The 24,116-nt window shown below is 39.3% G+C and overlaps 1 protein-coding gene across 2 annotated transcripts in view; it reads left to right on the top strand.

The window, feature by feature from the left end:
• Window positions 1–24,116, top strand: part of LOC149228296 (uncharacterized) — a 311,074-nt gene that overhangs the window by 102,573 nt on the left and 184,385 nt on the right. The window lies entirely within an intron of this gene.

Raw genomic sequence — 24,116 nt, 5'->3', positions numbered from 1 at the left:
ATATATTACAGTATGCCTTGAGTGTATGATTGGGTGTAACACAATGACAGGTGCAACTGATGATGAAGTGCAGCATAGCAGTGATTGAGTACAGATCAGTGATGGTGCAACATTGAGTGCAGATCAACGATGAGTACAACATTGAATGCAGATCCGTGATAAGAGCAGCTCAATGATTGGAGCAGCAAAGTGACAGGAGCAGCAACATGAAGTGCAGCATGGTGCAGCACGGTGAGGTGCAGCAAGTGGACGAGATGCAGCACTATGATAGGTGAAGGAGTCACCTTGGAGAATCAGTTGAAGCAGCATGTCTTCAACTGATCTCATGTAGATATAGAAAGTCAAAGTGTTGACTTCTATTGTAAATGTACTATCTCTCTCTCTCTTTGCTGAACTATTGAAGAACATAGAAGAAGAATTGATCAAGGGTTTCCCCACATTGGGGTTTGTCCCTGGCTAGCACCACATCTTGTGTCCTCTTGTCTTGGCTTGTTTTCTGCGATTTATGTTTATGTTCTATCTGCAGTTTACTTTAATGCTGATGTGATTGCTAATTTGGAAAAGATATTGAGCTAAGTGTGAAAATTGAAATAAATTGCTCTAAGTATAGAACATACCTAAAATTAACAGTAGGACATCAATTCTTGAAGGGCTTCCTTTGCAACAAAACTTCTTCCATGCTTCAAGTCTCCTCAATAACCTTTATGTATTCTACAATCTTTCCTACCAAGGAAAATATAAAGAAAAGATTATTAGCATACAATACAAAAAATCTTGATGTGAGGAGTTGTTAAAATTGACAACTAGGGCCAAACTCCATGTGGGTCATCTTATTTATGGCAACTTATTTTTCTTGGATTCCTCTCATTGAGAGGTGTGGGATTGATCTAAAGATCATATGATTCCGATAAGTATTCAGGGAGATATGAATTTATTTGTGTTATGGGACAATTCGTCAAGGTCGGCCAACAACCAAATAACCCCCACTTGTGCTCAACGTTTTAGTATAAAAGGAGGTGGCTTGATAGTCATTTACACACACTTCACTCTTGATCTCTCTCCACTTGTTTTGGGTTTTGCTGGCAAGAGAAATCTAGATGATGAGGCCCTAGACACAAGAGGAAAGGAGATGTTTTGGCCGCAGTCAAGAAGGGGTATATATGCTGTCCTAAATAGAGATATGATTCCCTAACCGCAGTCTAGACTAAGAGTTGAAGCCACTGTCTAAGTTATGCACTAATCTGCAATCAAGGAAGGGCTAATGCTGCCATAAATGCAATCTTAAAGGAAGGGTTATATCTGCAGCTTTGGAGGAGCCATAGCTGATGTAAAACGTGCCCTAACCGCGGGTCTTATCACAGTAAAAGAGACTCTTTCTCTGTCCCAAAAGAAGGTTCTTCAACGCAGCAAGGAGGCTTCCATACGCTGTCAAAGGAAGCCTCAAAAGAGCCCTAGCCACAGTCTTTATACATAGCTTAACACAGACCTAAATGCAGTCACCTTAATGCTGTTCTAGGCCGCAATTTGTGGAGGGTTTCATGTGCCCTAAACTATTGTGGGAGAGGATCTGAATGGTTCCTAATATGCAGTCTCATGTCTGCCCTAGCCGCAGAAAAAGAGAAGGTTACAGGTGCCCTTGACGCAGTCCATTAGAAGGATTATTTAGGAGGTCTGCTATATTAAGTACTGTTATGATGCAGTGTGGAAGGGTTGATAAGCAGTACTATAAAAGGGACCCTAACGCAGCTTGGAAGGACTTATATTTGCTGTCCCTAGCTGCAGCAAAGTAGCCTAAGTTAATGGTCTGTTCCTTCTTAGGAAGCCAATCATTGGATTAACCTACTGGGGTATCATGATCCAGGAGTTGTCAATAGACGGACATAAATGATAGATGCAACATGCTGAATATAGCATAGGTATGTTGGGTATAACATAGTGTAAATGGCAGCAACATTATAATGCAACAGTATGATGATAAATGCTGCAGCATGATGGGCATTTTGATGAAGTATAGCATAAGCATGATGGGCACAGTGAGGTACAACGTGATGATAAGGTGCAACAGTATGATGTGCAACATAGTAATGAGGCCCAACATGATGATTAGGTGCAACACAGTGAGGTGCAGCATGGTGATGGAGTCACATTGGATCAGAGGAAGCTGTATGCCTTTACCTAAGCTCAGATTAGCTACCTCTTATGCCATCTTCTTAGAGAAGATCTCTGCTCTTATTTAGATAAGTCAAAAGGTTAACTTCTGATGTATATGTACTATTTCTCTCTCCACTGAACTATTGAAGAACATATAAGAAGAATTGATCAAGGGTTTCCCCACATTCGGGTTTGTCCCTGGTTGGCGCCACATCTTGTGTCCTCTTGTCTTGGCTTGTTTTCTGTGATTTATGTTTATGTTCGATCTATGTTTTATTATCATGCTAAATATGATTGCTAATCTGGAATTGATATTGAGCTAATATGGAAAATTGAAGTAAATTTGCTATCAGCATAGAACATACCTAAAATTAACATGGTATCAGAGCTAAGGTGAAGACAAAGCCCAAGCAAGAGTGAAAGAGCAATCACCGAAGATAGTTGGAAAAGACAAAAAGGCTCAATGGGTTCTTCATCGCTCTTCAAATTCACCAAGGGTGAAATCGAAGCAGAGAACATTATTCGAGTGGCGCAGAGGAAGCATCTGATGGCGTACCTAAAGATCACTTCAATGGGAAGTCCAGATCTAAGGCAGATGCCTTGCTTGCAATAAGTTCGGCCATTATGTGAAGGAATGTTCGAATGGTAGGGACACATGACTTGATGATGATAACAATCATTCCAGGGACATCTTCAATGATCAGAGGAATGACAGGTAATGCAGGTCATCAAGGAAATAACCAACTCTTCAAAGAAAGCAAGGAACCCCACGTATGAAGAATCAAATGTTGTTTCTGATAAGATAAAGGAATGTTATCTTATATTGGCCCTCTCCACTACTTCTCCTCCAGACTCTTTGGGAATCTGGCTTATTTATTGTAGTGCTTCAAGGCACTTCATCGGATAGAAGGAAGCTCTCTCTAATTTGGTAGAGATGGAAACAATCGTGGAGATTATACTTGGAGTCAATGCCACCTATCCCGAAAAGGGTGTAGGGAATGCTACCCTTCAATTGAATAAGGGTAGCACAATTCATTAATAGAAGTTCTTTATATTCTTGATCTCAAGAAGAACCTAGTGTCCATTTCGGCAATGGAAATCAAAGGTATCAAGGCGGCATTCATCTATGGAAAGGTACGTGTTTGAAAAATGATTTTTTCAAGATGTTTTTTGGGTTCAAGGTTGGCAATTTGTATCAAGTTGCAGGAAGTCCATTGGGGACCATGTTAGTTGACACATCTCCTCTATAGCACCGAAGGTCTACTTATTATGGGGCCCTACACGATGTGAGTCAGATGATGACAGGGATGCCTAAATTCAAGAAGACCATGAATGTACATGTCCAAGATGTATCGAAGGAAAATCTTACAAGGGGACCATTCCCCTCATATGGCAAGTCCACAGGTTTGGAACAACCCGAAGGGTTTGAGATTCATGATCAGGAATCTCATGTATGCAGTGTGAAGAAATCTCTCTATGATTTAGAGCTAACACCCCGGGCTTGATATGAGAGGATTGATAGCTGTCTGATGAACCTGAGATTCACTAGGAGTGAAGTCGATCCAAACCATTGCTTGAAGGTTGTGGATGATAGACCTCTCATACTGGCACCTTATGAGGACGACCTCTTCCTAACAGGTGCAGAGGCTCTCATTTGCAAAAGTAAGAGGGAGTTGGATTCTGGATTTGGAATTGTAAACCGCAAGTTCGTGACTAACTCGATGGAGCTTAACTTTCAGAAGTTATGTGGTAGTGATGCTGGACCTGATTTGGAAATGCCTCTGAGTTTTATAAACTCATTCTAGCATTGATGTTCTTGGTGAACTCCCGTCCGGATATATGTTTTACAGATAGCATATTGAGCTCATATATGGTTGAGCCTCACTAGATTGGTGCCAAGAATCTTCTGAGATATCTTTGGGGCACAACCTCTCATGGATTGAGATACACTGCCAGAAATGTGATGCTGCATGAGTATTCGGATACTGACTGGGTAGGCAGTGTGGAGCATCGTAAGAGCACTTCTGAGTGCTGGTTCTCTTTGGGTTCCGCTTCGATATCCTAAATGAGCAGAAAGCAGAAGTCGGTTGCTTTGAGCACCGTTGAGACTGAATACCTAGCTACGAGTATGACCTCATGTAAAGCTGCCTGGTTGAGGAAGCTCTTCAGTGATGTTTGGACACATGCTGGATACCATCGTGATCTTCTGTGACAACTAGAGGGGGATTCATTGTTGAGGAATTTCGTATTCTATGATCGCTCCAAGCATATAGACATCAGGTACCACTTTATTTGGGATATGGTACATTGATGAGCAAGAAGGCTCCATCGCATTAGGACTGATGTGCAGGTTGTCGACATTCTATGGAAGCCCTTGGGAAAGGTCAAATTTGTGACTTTCCGAGAACGACTAGGAGTCATGGAGAGACTCTCTCCTAAGGATCCTGTATGATATGGACATTGAGCTCTAGGAGCTCCAGGGGCTTGGGGGTACATCTTGGAGCAATGGGCAACCATAGGGTGAGTGGTTCAAGCCTTCCCCTAGTGGTTTGCTTTGTAGGCAGGATGAGTGGTTCTTCCTTCTCCTGCTGAGACACAGTCATAGGGTGAGTGGTTCAGCCTTCCCCTAGTGATTTGTTGTGTACAAGGTGAGTGGTTCAACCTTCCCCTGGGATACCCCTTGCGACATGTAAGCAGGATGAGTGGTTCATTCTTCTCCTGTCGAGACATCCTACCCATGCAGTTTGGGACTCATGGGAAGTACCTCTCATCTGGCCAATGAGTAGGGAAATGAGGATAGGGACCATAGTAGTATCGATGGATGCATCGTGTTACTATCGTACTCCCTATGATAGGATGATATTGATCTGGGATCAATGAAATTGACTTCGGGTCAGTATGAGTGGTTTGAGACACTCTCTTTTGGAACTGACTTCGGGTCAGTATGAGTGGTTTGAGACACTCTCTTTTGGAACTGACTTCGGGTCAGTAAGAGTGATATAAATCACTCTCTTTTGGAACTGATTTCCGATCAGTAAGAGTGGTATGATACACTCTCTTTATTTGGAATTGATTTTGGATCAGTAAGAGTGGTATGAGACTCTCTTCATATGGGATTGGCTTCAGGTTAGTAGAGAATGGTATGAGACATTCTCGATCAATTCTTCTTCTCCATGGTTCAGTAGAGCAGAGCAGTGCAGGGCATTGATGGCAGAGATAACATAGTCTGGCAGATGTATCAGCGAATGGAGTTCTCCCTAGTTGAGAGGGAGTGTTAAAATTGGCAACTAGGGCCAAACTCCATGTGGGTCATCTTATTTATGGCAGCTGATATTTTTCTTGGATTCCTCTCATCGAGAGGTGTAGATTGATCTAAAGATCATCTATTCCGATAAGTATTCATGGAGATATGAATTTATTTGTGTTAGGGGGATTCGTTGTTGAGGAATCCCGTATTCTATGATCGCTCCAAGCATATAGACATGATGTACCACTTTATCTGGGATATGGTACATCGATGAGCAAGAAGGTTCCATCGCATTGGGATTGATGTGCAGGTCGCTGACAGTCTGTGGAAGACCCTGGGAAAGGTCAAATTTGTGACTTTCTGAGAACGACTAAGAGTCGTGGAGAGACTCTCTCCTAAGGGTCCTGTATGATATGGACATTGAGCTCTGGGAGCTCCGGGGGCTTGGGGGTACATCTTGGAGCGATGAGCAACCATAGGGTGAGTGGTTCAAGCCTTCCCCTAGTGGTTTGCTTTGTAGTCAGGATGAGTGGTTTATCCTTCTCCTGCTGAGACATAGTCATAAGGTGAGTGGTTTAGCCTTCCCCTAGTGATTTGTTGTGTACAGGGTGAGTGGTTCAGCCATCCCCTAGTGATTTTTTGTGTACAGGGTGAGTGGTTCAACCTTCCCTTGGGATGCCCCTTGCGACATGTAGGTAGGATGAGTGGTTCATCCTTCTCCTGCTGAGACATCCTATCCATGCAGTCTGGGACTCATGGGAAGAACCTTTCATCTGGCCAATGAGTAGGGAAATGAAAATAGGACCAAAGTAGTACTGATGGACGCATCGTGTTACTACGGTACTCCCTATGCTAGGATGATATTGATCTGGGATCAATGAAACTGAATTCGGGTCAGTATGAGTGGTTTGAGACACTCTCTTTTGGAACTGACTTTGGGTCAGTATGAGTGGTTTGAGACACGCTCTTTTGGAACTAACTTCGGGTCAGTATGGGTGGTTTGAGACACTCTCTTTTGGAACTGACTTTGAGTTAGTAAGAGTGATATAACTCACTCTCTTTTGGAACTAATTTCGGATCAGTAAGAGTGGTATGATACACTCTCTTTGTTTGGAACTGATTTTGGATCAGTAAGAGTGGTATGAGACACTCTTCTCATATGGGATGGACTTTGGGTCAGTAGAGAATGGTATGAGACATTCTCGATCAATTCTTCTTCTTCATGGTTCAGCAGAGTAGAGCAGTGCAGGGCACTGATGGCATAGATAACATAGTGTGGTAGATGTATTAGCGGATGGAGTTTTCTCTAGTTGAGAAGGAGTGTTAAAATTGGCAACTAGGGCCAAACTCCATGTGGGTCATCTTATTTATGGCAGCTGATATTTTTCTTGGATTCCTCTCATCGAGAGGTGTATAATTTATCTAAAGATCATCCGATTCCAATAAGTATTCATGGAGATATGAATTTATTTGTGTTATGGGACAATTCGTCAAGGTCGGCCAGCAACCAAATAACCCCCACTTGTGCTCAACATTTTAGTATAAAAGGAGGTGGCTTGATAGTCATTTACACACACTTCACTCTTGATCTCTCTCCACTTGTTTTGGGTTTTGTTGGCAAGAGAAATCTAGATGATGAAGCCCTAGACACAAGAGGAAAGGAGATGTTTTGGCTGCAGTCAATATGGGGTATATATGCTGTCCTAAATATGATGCCCTAATCGCAGTCCAGACTAGGAGTTGAAGCCCTTGTCTAAGTTATGCACTAATCCGCAATCAAGGAAGGGCTAACGCTGCCCTAAATGCAATCTTAAAGGAAGGGTTATATCCACAGCTTTGGAGGAGCCATAGCTGATGTAAAACGTGCCCTAGTCGCAGGTCTTATCATAGTAAAAGAGACTCTTTCTCTATCCCAAAAGAAGGCTCTTCAACACAACAAGGTGTTTTAGTTTCTAAGTTTACTTAGTTTAGAAACCCTTCATGCACTTTTTTTGATTTATTCCTACCTACTTGTTATTTTCTTTAACAAGTTATTTACAAAGTAAATACTGAAGATAAACACCAGTGCATGCTCAACATATTACAGATCAGCAACTAAAAGAAACAAGAACAAACACACCACATGACACCATTATTTTTGGACCAATGTCCTAAAAAAACCTAATGCGGGAAAACCAGTGCAGCGATCTGAGGGTTTTCTTATTAAGCAATATCAAAGTACAATCTGGGTGCCGAAATTGGCCTACCCAACAGAGAATTTCCTTAGCAGCTATACCTCACAGTTTGAGAGAAATCTCTTAGCTGAAACCTCGGAAAATCCTTCCGGCAGCTCCTCAGCACAAAACTGTTCTGCAACCCTAGCGTCTGCCCAATCTGGATTGCGTCAGCCCCTCTCTGTCTCACGCTGGCCCTGCGTCAGCCCCAGGAGGCCCTACGTCAGCTTTATGGGCCTCTGCGTCAGACACGCTGGCCTCTCTGGTGGTCTGCGTAGCACTTGGCTGCCTTTGCGTGGCCCTGCGCGAGCCCTTGCTGGCTTTGCGTCACTCTCCTTAGCTACCGCGCTGCTCTCCTGGCACAATCTCTGCCTTCTCTTTTTCTTTGTACTCAATGCCCGTCAGCTGGTCTCTCGATCACTGATTCTATATCTCTTAGCAAACCCCGCTCTAGAGAATAGAATGACTGATCACTGTGGTGTGTTCTCCAAGTGACCCTCAAGCCTCCTCTTATGCTTTTCTTGTTGACATCTCAACGGCCGAGATTAAGTCCCTAATCAATGGCTAAGATTAGATATGGCTTGATCCATGTCTTTTGGACCACTCTAACACAGATTCTATTAATACACATTAATATTTTATTTTCCCTAAGTTTAGACTTAGGGACTCCATTAAAAATATTAATTATTTTAATATATCCTGATCTGTTTAGAATCTGCCCAAACCCTTTCTGGGTATTGGAGATCTCATGTGCCCCAACCTCTCCACTAAATTTCGTGGCTAGAGCACATCTGATGCTACTCCAAATCAACACAAGGAGGCTTCCATACGCTGTCAAAGGAAGCCTCAAAAGAGCCCTAGCCACAATCTTCTATACATAGCTAAATGCAGACCTAAACATAGTCACCTTAACGCTGCTCTAGGCCACAGTTTGTGGAGGGTTTCATGTGCCCTAAACTGCTATGAGAGAGGATTTGAATGGTTCCTAATATGCAGTGTCATGTTTGCCCTAGCCGCAGAAAAAGAGAAGGTTACAGGTGCCCTTGACGTAGTCTGTTAGAAGGACAGTTTAGGAGGTCTGCTATATTAAGGAAGACTGTTATGATGCAGTGTGGAAGGGATGATAAGCATTACTATAAAAAGGACCCTAACGCAGCTTGGAAGGACTTATATTTGTTGTCCCTAGCTGCAACAAAGTAGCCTAAGTTAATGGTCTGTTCCTTCTTAGGAAGTCGAGCATTGGATCAACCTGCCGGGGTATCATTGTGCTTCAAGAAAATTGTCTGTTAGGCCGCAGGCCATAACACCACAGTTTTGTATCTCTTATGGGCATTTGAGGGATCATATAATCATGATCTAGGAGTTATCAATAGACAGACATAAATGATAGATGTAGCATGCTGAATATAGCACAGGTATGTTGGGTACAACATAGTGTAAATGGCAACAACATTATAATGCAACAATATGATGATAAATGCTGCAGCATGATGGATGCAACATGATGGGCATTATGATGAAGTATAGCATAAGCATGATGGGCACAGTGAGGTACAACATGATGATAAGGTGCAACAGTATGATGTGTGCAACATAGTAATGAGGTCCAACATGATGATTGGGTGCAGCACAGTGAGGTGTAGCATGATGATGGAGTCACCTTGGATCAGTGGAAGCTGTATGCCTTTACCTAAGCTCAGATCAGCTACCTCTTATGCCATCTTCTTAGAGAAGATCTTTGCTCTTATTTAGATAAGTCAAAAGGTTGAATTTTGATGTATATGTACTATCTCTCTTTCTCTGCTGAACTATCGAAGAACATATAAGAAGATTTGATCAAGGGTTTCCCCACATTAGGGTTTGTCCCTGGCTAGCGCCACATCATGTGTCCTCTTGTCTTGGTTTGTTTTCTGCAATTTATGTTTATGTTCTATCTGCATTTTACTATCATGCTAAATGTGATTGTTAATTTGGAATTGATATTGAGCTAATATGGAAAATTGAAGTAAATTTGCTATCAGCATAGAACATACCTAAAATTAACAGGGTTAAACCAAACATGAAAAGATGAAACAAAGAACAAAATACTTATCTTTTAGTAAATTGGTAAAATTCAATCTTTCTAAGGGACACCTACAACTTATCAAAGTAATTCAAAAATATGTTCTAACATGACATGTTAGACCTACAAACTCTAGAAAACAAAACATAAAGGAAAACAATAAAAGAGTAAGAAGGATGTGTAAGAGAGGACTAAGTAGTATAAATCTTTGACTTCAAATTCTTTTGTCTTGTTCTTCTTAGGTGGAGCTTCATCGGTAATATTTGGCTGTTCCCTACCGCTCTTCTTATTCTTTGGATTCTCAAGACATTGATTTTTGTAATGACCCATCTTAAATAGGCTCTAGTGCCTCCTTCCTTCTCCTATTGTGTCATATTTGTAAATCCTTCAATCCTATCCCAAGTTGTTCTTAAGGGGGGATGTTAGGATATTTCGACACATAGGAAATAGTTAAGTATAACTTGGTCTAGTATAGAGTTAGGTAAAGTGTGTTTCTTTACTATGTACATTTTGTAACTTACAATCCGATGGTCACGATATGTAGTGATCCGACGGTTCATTCTCTCCTCGGTATTACCGACACTTGATCCGTGGCTTAACACCCGATTGGTCCATGATCTCTATTTAAAGAGTATGGAGGGTCATTTGTAGGTTAACTGTTCATGAGAGAAGCTTATGGAAATTTTCATTCTTTTATTAATAAATTGCCTGAAGTGGCCGCGTTGGCTCAGGCCGTGGACTGTTTCCCTCTTTGAGGGTTTTAACCACGTCAAAATACTGGTGTATTGGTCTGTGATCTGCTTGTGTGCGGTGTCCTTTGGTGTTCTGTCTGAGGAACGTACCCTGTAAATTCCTACATGGTATCAGAGCTATTTGAGGGCCGCGTCCGTTGGTGATCCAAATCTGAAGCCGGTAGAACTGCATCCGACTGTCGTTTCCTAGATCTACTGTTTCTGACTACTTTCGGGCCGAGAGGACTGCTCTATTGTGTTGAGAGCATCTGTTCCAGTGAGGAACCCCTTTCGTTTCACGCGAAAAGGTTTCCGGTAGCCCTAGCTACGTCATTTTTAAGATCTGGAGGTATACAGTGTTTATTTGCAGTTTATAGTTATTTTCTCTCTGTTTATTTCGGTTTCGGTTTATTTAGCCTTTTTTATTACCAGATCTATACCTTTCATTTCTGCGTATGCTCTTTGCCCCGCGACTCTGTGCGATCTGGGCAAATCAGAAACAGAAAGGAAGGATTTTTCTCATGTGTATGCTCTTTTCTGCTGCGCCTTAGTGTGATCTCGGAAAATCAGAAACATTGAGGAAAATATTTAGTTTCTGGCTAAAGCTAACTTCGAGCCGCAAGGTTCTTTTTTTTTGTATTTCCGTGTTGGGTTTTCTTTATTTTGTTTTGTAGGGAAAAAGAGCTTTCTCAAAGCAAGCACGCAACCCAAAGCTTCACCCCCCCCTCTCTCTCTCTCAAACTTTGTATAGATCACTTGGTCCAAAGCTAATTTATGAGAGTAGAGGTCTTGAGTTCAAGTCTCCTTTTTGTGGGGGCGGATTTTTGATTTCCGCACATTCCCGCATTTCGTCGGCATCTTCATCAAATTTTCTTCAAAAAGCCATAACTTATTCATCCGGAAGCCATTTTCAGAACCGTTTTTTTTGAAACAACCTAATTTTTCGAGATCTTTCCATTGGAACACTTAGTTTCAGTATCTATAGCTTCAGTTTCTGTTAAAATGGAAAGTCCATGCCAAGTTATTCTTGACAACACCAACTACTTCCAATGGTGGTCCTACATTGTGGATGTACTTAGAAGTAAAGGTCTCTACAGAATAGCCTCAGGCCAAGAAACCAAACCGAAAGATGAAGATAAGGCAGCTAAATGGGAAAATAGGCAAGATCAAGTACGTGGGTTGATAGGGATGTCTATTTCTCCAGATCTTAGATTCCATATTGCAGAACTTGATACTCCTAATGAAGCATTGAAACAGATTACTAAAGTTTTTGGAATAAAAAATGAACTTAGAGCCCATCAACTTGAAAATGAGTTGCTTACATTGGACCCCAATAATTTTTCTTGCATTGAAGATTTTTTGTCCAAGTTCAAGACCCTTAGACTTCTCTTGGAAGGTGTTAAGGTTAAGAAAGAAGATAGTAACCTTATCTATTCCATTCTTACTAAGTTGGGACCAGCCTACTTGTGTTTGTTTCCACCTTCCATTCTACAAGAGAAGCCTTCATTTCTCAAGGACAAGACTACAAGTCCCCTTCCTTTGATTCTTTTTGTGGTTCTTTAATAAGAGAACAAGAAAAACTCTTACACCTTCGTCTTCTTCATCTTGGAAACTCTTCTAAGAAAGCGTTAGCCGCCCAATAGCAACCAAATCCAAAGAATCCTAAGAAGTTGTATCCTAAAAGGAATGGTCCTAAACCAAACAAGGGTCCTAAGCAATTTCAGCCTCAAAATGAAAAATCATTTCAACAAAATGATAAGACAAATAAAAACAAAGGGAAGAAGATTGATATACATTGCAACTTTTGTAATCGAGATGGCCACTTAGAATCCAAATGCTTTAAGAAGATGGAAGCCTTGGAAGCAGCAATGAAGAAGCATAATATCCATTTGGAGCACTCTTCAACTTCAACTTCATCTTCAGGAATGGCACTTTCTGCATGTGGTTGTCAAGCATCTCGGTCTGGCTATGCACTAAATGTATCTTCTTCTTCTCATTCTCATGAGTGGCTCATTGATTCTGGAGCTTCTTATCACATGGCCAAAAACAAAGCCATGTTTTCTTCTTTAAATGATTGTAACACCAAAAATATATATGTTGGTGATGATAGATCTCTTAGTGTTGTAGGGACTGGAACTGTTCATATCAAGGTTGCACGAAACGGGGAAACGGGTACGAGTTTCCGAAACGGGAAGCGATACGAAACGCGACCTCCCTAAATTTTGGAAACGGGGAAACGCGAATATATATATATATATATATATATATATATATATATATTAGGACATTTAAGAAATATGTGCAATCATAAAGCATATATGATACATTCTAATTTATTACATTATGATAAAATTGTCAATTGTCAATGCATAAACTATAAGTATCTAAATTTACATCACATTTACTCATGAATAATCACATAATGAAAATAGAAATATCCAAAATCAGCCATGAGAAATTTCTAATTTTTTGTCTCGTGCTTGATTGGGAGTCTCCTCCTACATAGTCGAATGACCTTAGTGCTCTTAATTAAATACAAGTTTCATACCCTAGTACCCTACATTCTCTTGATTATTGGGAGTCTCCCCTGCATAGAGGGCTTTGTTCTCTCGATTAAATACAAGTTCCATACCCTAGTACATGATAAAACCCAATGGAAACATTGCAATCCCCCCAATCTTGAAATCCTGAAAAACAGATAAGTCTGCTGGATTTTGAGTGAGATCTAAAATTCTACTTTCTCCATATGAAATCCAATGAGGGCGAAACCACTCTCAAACATCCTGAGCCATTTCATAGTAATGTTAAAAATTTAAGTAAAAGGATGAAAATGAAAAATAAAGGAGAATATCACTTTTACTTTAAGAATTTAACATTACCATGAACTGCATATCAACACTAGGGCAAAAGTTCACTTTTATAACTTTAGACAGGCATCTGGAAGCAACTAGAAGTCACTAGGCTAATGTAAGAATAGATTAGAAAACAAATAAAAAATAAAAATAAAAAAAAAACACAAGTAAATGCTGAAACGTGGGTCGTACGGCCCTGAAATGCGTTTCAGGCCGTACTGGCCACGTTTCAGTTTCGTGAAACGTGGCGGGCCGTACCAAACGCGTTTCAGTGTTTTGTACTCGTTTCCATATGGAAACGCCCTCCCACCCCACATTTCCTGCAACATAGGTTCATATAGACAATGGTCAATTTAATGATGTATTATGTGTTCCAACCTTATCCTGCAACCTTCTATCTGTATATCAGATAACTCATTCAGGTGAAGGTAAAATCGTTGAATTTTCACCTCACGATGTTGTAATTAAGGACCTAAGAGATCCTAGACAGATTTTAGCTACTGGCATTGCTGATGATTCTACAAGGTTGCATAAGTTTCACAACTTTGGGTCATCAAATCTTCCCTCAGTATTTGTTGCTCATAACGATGAAGTGAGCAAACTTTGGCATGAGCGATTTAGTCACTTAAACTATCGCTCTCTTCAGAATCTATGTAAAGAAAATATGGTGACAGGTCTTCCAATGGTATCTTGCAGAGATGGTGTTTGTTCCGGATGTGTACTCGGAAAACATCATCGGGACAGTTTTGAAAAACGTGCCTCTTGGCACGCCTCAACCCCTTTACAGCCTGTGCATAGTGATTTATGTGGTCCACTTCCAGTTGTTTCATTCTATGGCTACAAGTATTTCTTTACTTTCATTGATGATTTCTCCAGACGCACTTGGGTATACTTCTTAAAACTCAAGAGTGAAGTATTTAACATGTTCTTGGCCTTTAAGGCCTTTGTTGAAAAACAATCTGGACATCAAATTCTTAAGCTAAGATCTGATAATGGCGGAGAATATGTTAACAACAAATTCATCAGCTTTTGCACTGAGAATCGACTTCAAATGCAACATACTGTTCCATATACTCCACAACAAAATGGTGTAGCTGAAAGGAAGAATCGCACCTTAAAGGAAATGGCTAATTGTATGCTTCAATCTAAAGGACTTAGTCTTAATTATTGGGCAGAAGAAATTAACTGTGCAAATTACATAATAAATCGCACTCCTACTAAGGTTTTAAAGAATATCACTCCAGAAGAAGCATGGAGCTCAATTAAACCAGATGTAAGTCACTTTCGTGTTTTTGGAAGTGAAGCATGGGCCCATATTCCAGATGAGAAACATAAAGCTTTAGAACCTAAGAGCGAAAAATGTATTTTTGTTGGATATTATTAAGATGTCAAAGGATATAGAATTATTCCACTTAAGTCCAAAAATGTTATCATTAGAAGAGATGTAAAGTTTGCTGAAAATATATCGGCCTGCGAGCCTAGTTTGGCGGATGTGCCACCTCTCCCTATCTCTTCTACTTTTGAAAATATTTCTTCTTCAGATGATGAAAGCGAGGATGAAAATCCTCCCCCACCTTCTTAGGATCCTCCTTCAGCTCCTAAGCTTCCAAAATGGGTCCGTGCTACTCGGGATGCAGCAGGTGATCTTGCCGGTGATCCTATAGATCAGCGACGTACACGTTCTCAGTTTGATAGAGCCTCTTCTTTACTGGCTCAAGCTTTAGTGAATTATGGATAGGTCAACTTTCTTCTTTGGTCCTTTAAACTTTTTGAAGGTTCCCTTCTTCTTGTGATGAGCCGAATAGGCATTGGATGTGTTATCTTCTTCATCCTCCTTCTTGTCGTTTACTAATGATATTTGGGCTTTTATTGAATGCATACATTCCACATTTTTTTGAAGGTCGGAGTATCCTTCCAACTACTAATTCCTGATGCAAAAGCACTCCAAGATTTTGGTAGACCTAGAAGGGATTATGAGTTCTTTTTCTGGTACAACCTCATTTTTTGCTTGGAGTTCAACTCTTATTCTAGATATCCTTACAAAATATGATGACACAGTGTCATCTCTTATCATCCTTATTGTCCTTAGTTTATTCTTGAGGCTAGCTATCTGACCAATGTTCTTGATGGTGAATAACTTGGAAAGAGCTTCATACATTTCTTGAGCAGAGTCTATGTTTGATATGTATGGAATTAAGTCGTCCTTTTCTCCATCTACTATCAGATTCATGGCCAAGATTTCAGTTTCTCTGAACTTCTCCTTCTCTGCATCATCTGTAGGCTTCTTGACTTTTCCTTGAACAAGGTCCAAAACTTTGTGCTTAGCGAGGATAAGATCTATCTTCTTTTTCCATGCCTTGTAGTTGGAGGCTCCTTCTAGCTTGTTTTCTCCCTTCATTGTAGTTGACATAGTTCCTATAGATAGTAGTCTCCTATATATTTCTTTGTATCTTGAAGATAAACCACAGTTGTGGGTTGGAAACGTCGATCATCAAACTATCATGAATGTGATGGATCCAGAAAACCATTTGAAACAAGTAGTCTCTTTGTATAGCCCTTTTCCTTAATGACCTTCCTTTGATCCACTTTTCTTCAATAGATCTTCAAGTTGCCTTTTTCTTCCTTCTTCACCTTAGCTTTGATACCATGTTAGAAAATAAGAAATGTAAAAAGATTTTCTTATGTTGATAATTACTTGTGATATTTTTGTGTTCTTATTAACTTTCTTATGTTCTTCTTTCATCTTTGTTGCATCAAGCAATCATAAAAAACAAAACACGAAGATCAATGACATCATACGTAGCCACTCAGCCAGGGCTAAAACCCCTATATAGGGGAAAACCCAGTCAAACTCTTCCGCTAGCAAATTCAAGTTGAGATGGACCAAGACCCTAGACCGAAAGACCTTCATCTTCCACTAAGTCACCGCCTTTCTTCCAATAGATGATCTCTCCCAAAGTCACAAAGTGTCAGCTTCTCAAATGCAACTTCAACCCAAAATTTCGACTCCCAAGTTCAGAACTTTGACCCCCAGCTTCAAGATTGCAGTTTCGGTCCTTCTAGCAGCTCAACAACTTCACACGTGTGAGAGAAAGAGACAAAATTTCGACTTCTTGTGCTTGAAAAAGTCCTCCTTTTTCGCTAGCCCTTTCCTCCTTGTTCCTTGAATTTCACACTTTTTGTTGTCCCAAAAGTTGTAGATCGAACTTGTTGAGTGAGTGCTCCAAATGCGGTCGAGTTGCTGCCTTTATATAGGAGATTCTGTCCCTCAATTAGGCCGAATTTGTGGAGGAGGCCTAGAAGACCTAATTTACATCAAAATAAATTTGTTTCTTGATACCCAAGAAGGGCCTATTACATTATGACATGTATAAGGACACTTGACATAAACCATAGAAGCCTACAATGGAGGCTTTGACCTATAAATCATTGACCCAAGCATGAAACCCATGCTTTAATAAGTCAATTTATTTAATAATAAAATTCTTTTTACTTTCTTTTGACAAATACATTACATCATGACTCAAACACAATTATGAAGACCAACACTAGTTACATTCTTCAACATAGCAGTTGTAGCCTCTGTCAACCACCTATTTACTTTACCTTACATATTTACCCGGGATTACTATCATTTAACAAGTAGAATATATATGATGATAACATAGGTCTAAAGACCCCTACAACATCTCCCCCACCCTCATCACTACTTGGTGTAGAGGTATCCTTACTGTACCTCCACCATGCGCAATGGTCTACATAGGTAACTCAATTGCTATACGAGGTTTACTGTGGCTTCTTCATGTCGGATGGCCACTTCTTACAGGTTTCCACTATTCACATTCTTTGTATTCTTCTCAACCATATGGACTGCTTCACTCAACCGGGAATCATCAGTTACTCCTCTCTAGTCTGAGGCGTTCTCTTTGTTCTTTTTGCGAATGAGTCCGACGTATGACTTGTTAGAAAACCAGAAAGGCAGTAAAGATTTTCTTGATCTTGATAATTACTTGTGATGTTTCTTATTATTGCAATTCTTTATATCTTCTTTCTTTAGTTCATCAAGCAATTACCAAAAGCAGCAACACATAAAACAATAGACACCAAATGTAGGCACATGCCAGGGAAAAAGCCCCCTCGAGGGGAAAACCCAGTAAAGATAATTCTTCCTTTCAATAGTATTCTTTGAGATTCTTCACCCTAGGCCAAGACCAAACTTTCCCTCCACACCAAGTCAGCCTCCCAGAATTTCGACCTCTTCCCAGCAACTTCGACTATGCAACAACTTATGGCAACAGGCAGCTTTTGGCAATAGTGAAACTTGGAAGACTTCGATCTCCCAGTCCAGGACACAAAACAGAGGGAGAGACACCAAAATTTTGGTTTTCCTTGTTTCCTTAGACTTCCCCAAACTCACATTCACTTCAGCTTCCCGACAACAAACTTCACACCTTTTCCTAGCTACAAGAGAACTTCGCACTTCTGCCCAACAACAAGAGATTTTCGCACTTCTTCCTAGAGACAAGAGAATTCGAACTTGCGAGAGAATGATGCTCCAAATGAATTCAATGACCTTCCTTTTATAGGCTTCTTGTGGGGTCGAATAGGGTCCTTAGGCCGACTTGATCTTCTCTTACACTGACATGGTGTGGAGGTTACATAATTCATGTTTGACTCAATACTTAACCTTTTTACATGATTCAAAAGCCCAAGAAGGGTCTCTTTAAATGTACAATGACTCTATAGACTCTGAACAAATCCTAAAAGTCCTCAATGGGGACTTTGACTTAAAACATGGTGACCCAAGCATGAAACCCATGCTTTAATAAGTCACAATAATAAAAATCCTTTTCTTTATTCTTTTGACAAGTACATTACATAATGACTCAAGTACATTATTAAAGACCGAACATAGTTACATTTTCTAACACTCCCTCTTAATTAGAGAGGTATTCATAATGTACAAATACAATGGAAGATCCCAAACCATATGAACCATGAACAACTTTTAGGCACTGCAATGCCATGGACTAGGTTCCTGACCAGGGAAATCTATCCAAACAGTCACTCAACAGTTTAGGCACCGCAATGCCATGGACTAGATTCCTGACCAAGGCAATCTATCCAGGTGGGACTAAGATGGACTCAAGCTTTCAACCCCTTTAGGTACCCTCAGGCTTACTTGCTAACCATCAACCCAAAAATCTAGGTGTGTATCCAAAACAAATAGAGCTCAATAATCAACACAATCTTTCCAACTTCAAGACCCAGACATCAACACAAGTGTCAACTAGATGTCTTCCTAGGCAATGCTTCACTCGCAAAGCCTCAACACCCCTTGATCCAGCAGATCAAGAATGACCAATCTCTCCCAATCAAACTGATTGGTAACCAGCATGCTATCAAATCCTTCGAGAGATTCACTTGTACAAACACAACCCCAATCAATAATATACTTTCACATGTACATAATTAAATACAAACCTTCGGGGTCTTTCAGACAACTTGATGTTGCTTCTCAACTTTTCATAGTAGGACTATCAACCGAATCTTTGACAAAAGATTCCTTAATCATACATTTTTCTTCCTACTTCATATGCAACAACATATTCTTCAATTGGATCCTGCTTTCCTTCTTTCAACAACACCTCACAATGCATTCTCCAATTTCCTTCTCCTACTCATGGCCTTCACTAAAACTTACGAATTTTAGTCTTGGTCTAGTGCATGACACATGAAGCAAATAATCATATCTGTCACTCCTTAAACAAAGAGGATCTAATCATTCCTATACGAGGAATATTCTCAACCATCCTCTTATCCTAGGGAGATTCCTTTCATTCAAGCTCCCTCTTAACCTAGGGAGAGTTCATCCAGACTCCCTCTTAACTTAGGGAGTTCTACTTCTTCTTTTTGTCATCGGAGAATCTTTCATGGCTTCCAACCATTTCATCAGAGTTATCCCCATCATGCTTATCACATCAATGAACATCTTCACCAAGTTGAAGATTGTGTACCTGCACAACTTCAATAGCAAGTACAACCAAATCTACAGAAGCATGATGTTAGCCATATCAAAAACATAGAAGCATTTCAACTTTATTCATATTAGATACCCAGACTTAATTATAAACAAGAGACATATACTCTTCAACATCTTGCTAGGGACTTTGTCATACACCCTAGACTACTTCAACTTTCATTCCATCCAAGGTTTCAATGTGTCTTCCAAAGATATTACATACCTTACCACAACATATAGCAAACCCTAGAAAAAAATCACACAAATATATAGATCTACAAAGCATCTATCATCTTTTCAAAATACATATGTTAGGCTTCTCACTAGGGATTCATACAAATCCTAGACTTCATACAAAAGAATCAATCAAAGTCAATCATAGCTAAGTCATTAACCTGACCATCTTCCACTAGGGTTAGTTGCAAACCCATATATTTTCAATCAACCATCAATCAGTCATTAACATGACTAACTATCACTAAGGTTAGTTGCAAACCCTAGATTTCCGAGCAATCATCAATCTCAACCAAAAGTTCAAATTTCAACAATCTTTCACAAATCTCAAATTATCATATAGACATCATATATCAGAGATTTCTACTTCGAGTAAGGTTTAACTCCAAAACCTTAGAATTCCATTTTCACAATTTCAACAATCTTACACAGATCTCAAATCATCATATTTCAGAGATTTTACTTTGAATAAGGTTTAACTCCAAAACCCTAGGATTCCACAATCTCAACAATCATTAAATACATGGATCTCAGATTGTTACATTTCACCTATGTTGCCAGGAAACGTGGGTTCGGGGATGGGGACGGGGACAACATTTTTGGAAACAGGGTGCATGGGTTCGTCGGGTAATATAATAATATTAAATTCTAATAAACATATATGAAATTTGAATTTGTATATTTTTTCAACTTTAAACAAGAAAAGTTTAATCATTTAAACATGCACATCATTGAACATTCAACATTCACATTGAAATTTCAAAATTTATCACCAAAAAACTGTTCATTGTTTACATATTAATAAGAATCATGAATCATGATATATGTCCATTGTCATACATCATTGTGATCCTTATGCAGGAATATTTACATATCTTTATATTTTTCAGTTTCTGTCAGTCACTTGGTTTTTATCTCCTCCATCTAGACAGGTATTTATATCATATCTATATTTATGTAACCCTTAGTCACTCATTCTGAGCCCTGTTCCTACCAACCTTTTAGATTAGGACGTTATATATCATGGTATTGATAACCAGGCACACTACATATGTCATATACATAGTTAGGGGCAGTAATACGCTCTTGAGGCTCCCATTCCACCACAACAAGCTTGTAAAACGGTCTACTATCCTAAGTTCAGTAATTTCAGCAATTTAAGAATGCTTATTCAACGAATGTCTGAGTTATAGATGTAGTATTAAGGTCACTGATCTTATTTTAACAGTGCTATGGTTCGATTTAACAATGAGGCACTAAAGGTACTCAAGAAGAGTATAGTTGGATTCATTTGAATGTGGTTTCTTGTAGCTGAAATGTGCATATATTTGTTTCTAGGGCAATCAAATAACTGAGCTATGCCCTGTCCGATGTTGCAAGTTATAAATCATTAAATTAAGAATATGTTATTCCTACAGGGAAGGGCCAACCTCTATTTAAGCCTTAACATGATAATTGGATTTTCAAAATCCGATTTATTTGTGAATAACATGATAACTGGATTTTCAAAATCCGATTTATTTGTGAATAACATGATAACTGGATTTTCAAAATCCGATTTATTTGTAAATAACATGATAACTGGATTTTCAAAATCCAATTTATTTGTGAATAACATGATAACTGGATTTTCAAAATCCGATTTATTTGTGAATAACATGATAACTGGATAACTGTTTTAGACTATACCACTGCTGTTGAAATAAATTAGCTGAGTAAGAAAATTGAAAACGAAAACTTGAGGAGCACCGTAAAGTAGTAAATACCACTGCCGCTGAAGCTGCTTTGTCCACTGCCGTTGAAGCTGACCACTGCTCACTGCTGCTGAAGCTGCTCACTGTTGCCGAAAATGGTAAACGGGAACGGCTCAAGCCTCAACCAAATGGAAAAAAGTTGAAAAAAAAATGAAGTCACGTATCGTGCGTTCAAAGAGAGTTAAAGATTTAGGGTTTTTAAAGTTTTTTACATTTGTTAAAAGTTAAAACTTAATAATAAAATAATTTTTAATTTTTTTTTTTAAATTTCAATAAAAAAATTATTTGAAAATTAAATTTTTAATATAGTTTTTTTATGAAGAACCCAAATAACCCGAAGAACCCATTAAAGGAAAAGAACCCAATTTTTTTTTTTAAAGAACCCGGTTCTTCATGTAAGAACCTGGTTCTTTTGAGAAGAACCCGTACCCGAATCCCACCCCGGGTGCGGGAACCCGGGACGGGTTTGAGAACCCCACCCCCGGGTGCGGGAACCCGTGCAACATAGCATTTCACACTAGATAATGTTACAACTAGGATTTAACTTCAAAACCCTAGATTTTCATTTTCAACAATCATCTAAATAGATTTCAGATTGTTATCTTACACATACTAGACAATTTAACTTCACTAGGGTTTAGCTATAAAACCTTAGATTTCCAAATATCATCATCCTAGAATCTCAGACAAGGATTTCCATTAAATCCTAAGACTCATGACCATCAATGACTAGGTCAACACACATATCTAGGAATTCATAACCATTCATAAGCATATCATACGTCCAACAATATCAATACATCTGACCTAGACCAAGCTAGGGATTCAACCAAGTGGACACATCTATACATGCCTAGATTTCATCATCATGCAAATATGTTTTCATATCACGTGTTAGTCAAATCCAACTTCACAAATATTAATAAGAGTTAGGCACAACCATCTTGATCACACTCGGGTTTGATTAGACAAACACACACATACCAAGGAAATCATTTTTAAGACAATATAATAACAATCTGGTTCACACATTCCACCAAACCCTAATGAGCTAAGGTTCCAATGTAGAAGCATAGCAAACCCAACATAACCAAAACTTCAAAGACTCAGGATTTTAGACCTTTTCATTTCATCCTAACATGTTAGGTTTTCCTGATCATACCAAAATCCCAAACATAACATCATCAATAAAAACTTCAACTAGCATTTCACAATATCCCTAATTAGCTTAGGGTTTCAGTGATTCACAATAGCATACCCTTTGGTTATGGTTTTCTAGAACTTGTCTAGGGTTCTACATAGTCAATCAAGAATATCAGTGGGGTGGGTGGATTTATCAAGAGATGAATCACCCAAACAAGAATCACTAGGATTCAATACAGCTAGTCATAACAAAGTTAGTTATAGATCATCAAATGAATAATCCTTTCAATCAATGTACTTAAAGCATACCTTTGTTTCTTGACTAACCTTGTCTTGAGAGATCCTTCTTGCAGTTGTTTTCCCTAATCAAGACAATAGAGGGAGAAAGGTGATTAGTATTCAATATAATCAAACAGAATGAGTACATGAACCCAAAATTGAAAAGACATGAAATACTTATCTTCACAAAGAAGGTTGCCACAATATCTTCTTTAGTCATCCCAATATTCTTAATAGTAAACAGCTTCAACAAGGCTTCATACATCTCTTGAGCATGATCGATGTTAGCTATGAATGGGACAAGATTGTAATTTATCCCTTCTACCATCAGAGTCATAGCCACAAATTCTAAATCCCTGAATTTCGCTTTGTCGGCATCACATGCTTCTTCTGTGGGCTTTTCCCTTTTGCCAAGTCCAACACCTTGTTCTTCTCGAGGATTAGGTCAATCCTCTTCTTCCAGGATCTGAAGTTAGATGCTCCTTCAAGTTTGTTCTCACCCTTGATTGAGTTAGACATCCTCCTTGAATATAATAGACTCCTTCCCTCAGATAGTCCCTATGAATGGATCAAGTGTTTGAGATTGCCTTTTTCTTCCTTCTTCACCAAAGCTTTGATACCATGTTAGAAAATCAGAAAGGTAGTAAAGATTTTTTTGATCTTGATAATTACTTGTGATGTTTCTTATTATTACGATTCTTTATATCTTCTTTCTTTAGTTCATCAAGCAATTACCAAAAGCAGCAGCACATAAAACAATAGACAATAGATGTAGGCACATGCCAAGGCAAAACCCCCCTCAAGGGGAAAACCCAGTCAAGATAATTCTTCCTTTCAATAGTATTCTTTGAGACTCTTCACCCTAGACCAAGACCAAACCTTCCCTCCACACCAAGTCAGCCTCCCAGAATTTTGACCTCTTCCTAGCAACTTCGACTATGCAGCAACTTACGGCAACTAGCAGCTTTCGGCAACAGTGAAACTTGGAAGACTTTGATCTCCCAATCCAGGACACGAAACAGAGAGAGAGAGAGACCAAAATTTCGATTTTCCTTGTCTCCTTATACTTCCCCAAACTCGCATTCACTTCGGCTTCCCGGCAACAAACTTCGCACCTTTTCCCAGCTACAAGAGAACTTCACACTTCTGCCCAGCAACAAGAGATTTTCACACTTCTTCCCAGCTACAAGAGAATTCAAACTTGTGAGAGAATGATGCTCCAAATGAATTCGATGACCTTCCTTTTATAGGCTTCTTGTGGGGTCAAATAGGGTCCTTAGGCCGACTTGATCTTCTCTTAGGCCAACATGGTGTGGAGGTTACATAATTCATATTTGACTCAATACTTAACCTTTTTACATGATTCAAAAGCCCAAGAAGGGTCTCTTTAAACGTACAATGAATCTATAGACCCAGAATAAATCCTAG

The sequence above is a fragment of the Pinus tabuliformis genome, chromosome J (assembly GCF_031772625.1).
Source record: "Pinus tabuliformis cultivar Carrire ecotype Pingquan chromosome J, CPIR1, whole genome shotgun sequence".
Classification (NCBI taxonomy): Eukaryota; Viridiplantae; Streptophyta; class Pinopsida; order Pinales; family Pinaceae; genus Pinus; species Pinus tabuliformis.
Note: the sequence above shows the minus strand (reverse complement) of the source record. Positions and strands in the feature narration are given on the sequence as shown.